The 7,492-nt window shown below is 40.8% G+C and overlaps 1 long non-coding RNA gene across 2 annotated transcripts in view; it reads left to right on the forward strand.

The window, feature by feature from the left end:
- The window catches only part of LOC309348275, a 158,372-nt gene extending 155,831 nt beyond the window's left edge, over positions 1 to 2,541 (forward strand). For both annotated transcript variants that reach the window (XR_014159321.1, XR_014159322.1), the window contains one exon: positions 1,475 to 2,541. This is a non-coding gene — a long non-coding RNA (uncharacterized lncRNA). The remainder of the gene's footprint in view (positions 1 to 1,474) is intronic.
- Positions 2,542 to 7,492: the final 4,951 nt, after the last annotated feature.

Here is a 7,492-nt window from a genome sequence, read left to right on the forward strand (position 1 = left end):
CTTCATAAAGACTGAAAAGTGGCTTCCAATAAAAAGTACCGTATTTTTCTGTGTATAAGATTAGGTCCCCCCCTAAAAATAATGTCAAAAACTAGGGGGTGTCTTATGCATGGATACATCTCCCCCATTTTCTTAAATCTGGGTCCCCCCAAATAGGAGGCGTCTTATAGATGGAAAAATACGGTAAGAATGGGGTCTTCAAGTGTTCCATGTGGATTCTTGAAAAACCCTTGAGAAAATCAAGCCCCCAAGAATTTGAATTATCAAGTTTACCTGCATCAGAAATAGGCCATAACAGTTTGTAGTACTTTGTTTGAACCAGGACCAAGGAAAGGTCAGCTTATAAGGATGACATCAATTAAGCGTCATGGTTTTTTGCGCTAGAAAAAAGTGCAGTGTACAAAGTTTCAGAAGCTTAGTAATTGTTAGCAAAACAGTCATTCTGAAATTCCCTGATACAAAGCAAGATGAAAATATCCATTCCTATTTATCTGAAGATTTATAATTTGCCTTTTGTTTCAAATGAGTTCTCAGGCATCCCTCAAAAGACAAAGAATAACATTGCAATGAAAGAAAGAGAAGACAACCTTTATTAAATCAAAGAACCCGAACATAATAGGTAAAAGGTAAAGGTAAAGGGACCCCTGACCATTAGGTCCAGTCGTAACCAACTCTGGGGTTGCGGCACTCATCTCGCTTTATTGGCCAAGGGAGCCGGCGTACAGCTTCCGGGTCATGTGGCCAGCATGGCTAAGCCGCTTCTGGCGAACCAGAGCAGCGCACAGAAACACTGTTTACTTTCCCACCTATTTATCTACTTGCACTTTGACGTGCTTTCGAACTGCTAGGTTGGCAGGAGCAGGGACCGAGCAATGGGAGCTCACCTTGTCGCGGGTATTCAAATTGCTGACCTTCTGATCGGTAAGTCCTAGGCTCTGTGGTTTAACCCACAGTGCCACCCACATCTCAACATAATAGGTACCTGAGAGTAAAGATAGAGATTTTAGGCACATTTAGGATAGGGGTGTGTCCAATACTGTTGCTTGTCTCGTGGTAAGGCTTCTGTCAACAGAACATGATGGTAAACAATTTTTGGCAATTAATTCTCCCGGCTGCAGCCCCTGTACCACCCTAAATCTGCTCTGGGTGGGTAGGTGAGGAAATAGCTGGAAATGACTTTCTTCCCCATTTTGCTAATGGAAGCTACACCATCAGCTGAGCAACACCTGTTGATACAACCAGTATGATTTAAGTGCACAATTAACTGCTGAGGTCTCAGGTATTTACTTACTTACTTACTTACTTACTTACTTACTTACATTGGTGTGTGGCATTCTCTGGATTGCATGGACCATATTTTATTGTCCAATTGCAATATTTTATTGTCCAGTTGCAGTTTTGCCATCTGTGTGAATTTTTTTATATATTGGGAAGAAGGGAGTCAGCTAATACACTGCTATTTGCCTCATTACAGCTAAAGAGCGAGAGGACTGAGCTGCCAATTCCTGTGATTACTGGATTTTTGAAGAATGAAGACTGCTAAGCTCTGGTTCATGACAGGTAAGCTCTGATTTATGATACGTTCACAGGTATACACCAGATATGAAAGAGCAAAGTAGAAGAAAACATTAATCATTGCAGCAAATTAGGTTCTAGCAGTGCTTGCCAAGTTCTGATCCATTCAGCTGACATGCTGCAAAAGGTTGAGTGTCAAAACACTCCCTATGTTGTTAAAATGGATTAACTTTGGGCAGCTGTATTGTCATCAGTTGTACACTTCTTTTAATTAGCAGATCTACAGCAGTGTTGAAATGATGTGCCCATTTTCTCTTCACTGTTGCCAGACACTTTTGAGTTGAAAGCAATGCCAGCTTTGTGCATGTGCCTGGCCTACAGCACAAAGTTAGGGGTCTCCCAAGCTTTTCTGTTTTCTTCCTTCCTTCCTTTCACAAAACTGTTTCTAGCCCTCATTTGAGTGTATAAATGGGTGTTTGGCAATGTATCCTTGGAGATTTATGTCATGGTTCCAAACACTGGTGCCTATGTACCAGACTGCAGAATCATACATGGATCTGCCTCACATTACAGTAACCCTCTGAAGAAGGGTGAGAAATATTAAGTTCCCCATTGACAATCTCAGCGCTACATCACAAGCTGTACTGATAAATTAGTAAGTCTATCACAAGTACAGACACAGCCTTTAACAATTTGTTCCAGTTTGTGCTCCTCACAAGAATAATATCCAGAAATAAATCATTTGAAGGGGCATATCATCTGAACTAGTTATTTCGCCCAGCCTTTCCCAGAACTGCAGCCATTTCAAAAGCATACTGCTGTGCAAATGGCTACGTACTTAGAGCTAAACTAGATCTGATATTAAATGCATCCTTGCATTTAACCTACTGTTTAATTTAAAAATATTATTTGTTAAATTTATTAGTTGCTTTATCTTGTCCAAGGCAACCCAGAGTGTCATACCAACCAACCAACCAACCAACCAACCAAGATCCACACAGATACATTAAAACCAAGTGAGGGAAAATGCACCTCGATATATAATAATGGTGCCAAGTGAGCCTCCCCTGGGGAGAGTGTTCCACAAACAGGGAGCCACTGCAGAAAAAGCCCATTCTCATGTTGCCACCCTCTGGACCTCATGTGGAGAAGGCACACGAAGATGGGCCTCAGGTGATGGTTGTAGGGTCTGGGGTTGGTTCATGTGGGGAGAAGGCAATCCTTGAGGTACTGGCATCCTGAGCCATTTAAGGCTTTATAGGTCAAAACCAGCACTTTGAACTGGGCTCAGAAACTAATTGGCAGCCAGTGCAGTCGGCCAGGATTGGTGTTATATGCTCAAATCATCTTGTCCCAGTGAACAACCTGGCTACTGAATTATGCACCAACTGAAGTTTCCGAACCTTCTTCAGTGGCAGCCCCATGTATAACACACTGCAGTAATCTAATATTTAAATTATATTAACTAGGTGGGGGGTGCCAGCAGGGGATTTCCTCCCAAGGCAAATACCAGCATCATTGGAGGGATTTTTGGCAGGACTGCAACAGGGAAGAAATTATTACATTCCCTCTCCATACACACCTATTTGCATTAAAAAACAAAACAAAATCCTTCACATTAAATTCAAAGATATATTTTATTTCACATCTACTTTGGCTCTTACTTCTGGTGTTTCCTATGGTGCTTTCTTCACACAGTTGTAGGTTCACATGTGCCTAAGACAATCACATGGAGGGAAAGAGGCAATAGAATTGACCAAATGAAGAAGATCTTAGACAGTTGAGACACATACACAGCACTGTTGGTAGGCAAGGCAATTTAAGGATACAAAAGCAGGATTTCAAGCATACCTTCTAATCCTTAGTAGTCCTGCCCAACAGCTTTGTTTGAGTCATCTAGCTTGAAGCCCTAGGGACGCGGGTGGCGCTGTGGATTAAACCACAGAGCCTAGGACTTGCTGATCAGAAGGTCGGCGGTTCGAATCCCCATGATGGGGTGAGCTCCTGTTGCTCGGTCCCTGCTCCTGCCAGTTCGAAAGCATGTCAAAGTGCAAGTAGATAAATAGGTATCGCTCCGGTGGGAAGGTAAACAGGGTTTCTGTGCGCTGCTCTGGTTCGCCAGAAGCGGCTTAGTCATGCTGGCCACATGACCCGGAAGCTGTACACCGGCTCCCTCTGCCAATAAAGCAAGATGAGTGCTGCAACCCCAGAGTGAGTCGGCCACAATTGGACCTAATGGTCAGGGGTCCCTTTACCTTTAGCTTTAGCTTGAAGCCCGCCCTGAGAAGCAGACAGTGCCAACCAAATTGTACAGCATAGCTGTTGGGCAGGACTTCTGTGGATTAGAGGGTATGTTTGAAATCCTGCATCCATATCCTAGAGGCTTTGTCTACCAATTGTACCCTCTCCCTGTGGTTTATCCAGTCCTCCTTCCAGTCCTTGACATACTATTCAGAATTCTGCAGAACACCGAATACCACATTCAGAATAACCTGCGCAAATTGATTAAACAGATGCCCTCTGTTATCTTGTTATAATGCAGTCTACATGAATGATTTGAGGTACATTAGTCTGGAAAGCTAAAAAGAAAAAGCTTAGCATGCACCATTCCTAAAGATCTTTAAATTATTGTAATCCAATATCTGTCCCTCTTCCTCCTTTCTACCACTATCACTGTGGAAATTAGAAAAGAATCCAGATCATAGTATTTATGATTAAAGAACTGCAGCCTTGTTATTATCTTTCTATGCATTTACATGTGACATGTGTTTTTTTAACAAGGCAAATGGTTATAAATTAATCGTAACCCTCCAGACAAGCATCATTTGTAAGATGGCGTAACACATTAATTTCTCTTGCTCTTTTGCTGCATCTTGCAGCTTTGACCTGAATGAGAACTTCTTTATCTCCTTCCAGCAGCATTCTGATGCCTTCTTCTCAGTTCATGAAGTTATAGGGAAGAGATGCAGAAAGAGCTTGAGTGGAGTAATTGACTGCAGTTCCTTTTAAAGAATGATGAAACTATAGTCTGCAATAGCGACAAAGACATTTCCTTGTTATTTTTTCTTCCCCAAAGGCCTTGAGATGAAAATGTTGCTTTCTATTTCTCTGTAGCTTTATGATCTTGAGTTTCTAGTAATGAATATATTATCTTCAATTTCAACTGTGTATGCCTCTTAACAAAAGTAAATTCCCACAAGTGTTCCAAAAGCAATTTATAACCCATTGGCCAAGTGAATGTTACATATCAAAGCTGGTCATTAAATAAATGTCAAACAAAATTATCTCGCATATCTTGGGGACTTAAGAAACCAGTGAAGGTCAAATGAAGTTCCCCTGGCATTTTCATGCAGCGGTTTTTATAATGAGATAACTCTCTTCTAATATATTGCATTGGTTTTATATCATGTATCTAATATAAACAACTCATTTATTTCAGTTTGCTGTAAAAATGAATGCCTTTGGTTCAGGTAGTTGTTCCCCAGTGATAGATCCTATAATTCTTTGCAAAACAATGACTATATTTTTTATCTTCTCCTCTACATCAAAGACACTGTTCTTCCCTGCACTGCTGACTACCCAATATTGTGAGACTTCAGACAGATCACTAGGGAACAATTTTTTTTCCATTTTCTGTTGCATGAGATTTTTCAGCTGTTCTTATATGTTCTTTCAATGCTGATTTCAAATCCGAAATCGATTTCTGTGTACATGCTATAGTTATCTTTCAATTTCTGACTTTTGCCAATATGTCATATTTACACTGGGGATAAGTGGACACTGACATGTTGATCTACCCTAACCACATGGTAATTATTGTTTTACAGACTTAATTTTTCTTTACAGTGGTACCTCGGGATGCAAACGGGATCTGTTCCGGAGCCCCGTTCGCATCCTGAACGGAACACAAGACACGACAGCGCGTCTGCGCATGCGCGGGTCGCGTTTCGTCGCTACCGCGCATGCACGTGATGTCATTTTGCGCATCTGCGCATGCGCAAGCAGCGAAACCCGGAAGTAACGCACTCCGTTACTTCCGGGTTGCCACGGAGCGTAACTCGAACGCGCTCAACCCGAAGCGCATTCAACTCGAGGTATGACTGTATTTTTATAGTTTTGTAACCTAAATATTTGTATTTTTCAGATTCCCTTCCCATTAACTCCAGTGGGAGGGAACAAGATAAACTATTGATCACTTTCCCCAGCCCTCACTTCTCACTGCACTTTTCTTGAGTTGTCCCATTCCTTTCCCAAGCAGAGAAGGGTCAGGATGTGATGTGGAGCTACTGCCAGGTGACCCAGGGCAGACTTTTTGAATTGGAGGATTCCTAGACATAAATTGTGCATCCTGACTGCACAGCCCTAGTAAACTAGCATATATTTACACTGCAATAGCACACACAAAAGCAAAATTTTGCACCTTTTGTAGGACACTCTTTGATTCTATAGATTGTGTAGTATAAAAGCAATAAATATCAAGAGAAAGAAACAGGATGCAGTGAATTCCTCTGTAAATAAATTCAGTTTTGAGAGCCATCTTGTTTAATGACACCAGGGAACTGCTCAATGTATGTTCATATACAGCCCTCTGCTGGACAGCATTTGTTACAATGTAAGTTAAACCAGAATTCTATTTTAAAAACCTTTACAATAGAACCCTTGTTGTCCCAGGATCTGTAATTTGTCCCAAATATCTGGGTATGTGTGTACAAGTATAAAGTAGTAGAGCATTGAGCAAAAGTATTCTGATACTTGATCTCTACATAAGAGAAGTTTTAGTGCAGTGCTAATGCAGAAATCACAGGATATATATTATTATTTAACATTGTTGGGCTTGAAAACGGTCTCCATATATTTTTGCATCTGTTTCTGTTTTAGATAATTTTTGTTGTTTCATCCTAAATGTTCCAGGCCACAGTCTCTCTCATCATTTGTAATACAGTCAAATTCTTAAAGGTTTTCGCTGTCAATGTATATACATCTCAATCACAAACTTGTGCAAGAGTTTATATCTCACTTTCAGTAAGCAAAACCCTTGATGATTCTTACAATACTAATTTCCTAGTATTTGTGCAAGATTGTACTATACCCATTTGTAGGCAGAAATCTAAGCTAACATGAAGCCTGCCCTGCAACATAAATCCTGGCGACACCCATGCTCAAAACACTCAATGATTATCAGCTAAGGTGGGAACTGAACCATGACCAATGTAGCTCTCCACAACCCATGTTACCAAATAAGTCTATTTGCCAATTCTTCTAGCATGACCTTTTGTGATTCTGTTTCAAGTATTTAAGTACAGTAGTGCATATTAAGTACTGGTTTGTTCCTACAGTTTGCTTGTCACTAGGAAAATATAAAGTGCTTGCAAGATAACCTGCTATGATACCTTCCTAAAATGAAATACAGTACAGTATGAAGTAAAAGAATGGAATGCTCCACCTCATTTGACCAGTTCAGTCATATAAGCACAAATCAAATTATATTTCCATTCCGTTAGCAATAGATGACAAGAGCAGACACCCCCCCCCCCAAAATGTAGGTCACCTATTTGAGATGGTAGATGAAGATCTGTTATAATCTTTTGCAATGTTAAAGATTAATGTATTATAAGAAGACAGAAAAATGGCTATACATCTATAACAGCAGTAAGCAAGGCAATCTAATATAACTGGGGAAACTAATGTGCTATCACTGGAGGATTGGATATCAAAGGTTTGGGAAGCAGATCAAATGATAAGATTAACTAGCATTGTCAGGGTATGGGAAGAAAGGCAACGTCATGACCATTTTATTGAAAAATTGAGTGCTTTTTCATGTATTGAAACAAGGCGCATTTTTAATTTTTTTAATTGAAGCTGTCGTTCAAGAGACCCATTTGTGGAACGCTGGCAGAATCCGCATTGACTTCGCAGGAGCGCGATGCTACGGAGTCAGACCCGCCCCTGGGCAGAACACCCTCTCTTCGCGCAAGCG

This window comes from Podarcis erhardii, assembly GCF_964252035.2.
Source record: "Podarcis erhardii genome assembly, chromosome: 8".
Taxonomy (NCBI): Eukaryota; Metazoa; Chordata; class Lepidosauria; order Squamata; family Lacertidae; genus Podarcis; species Podarcis erhardii.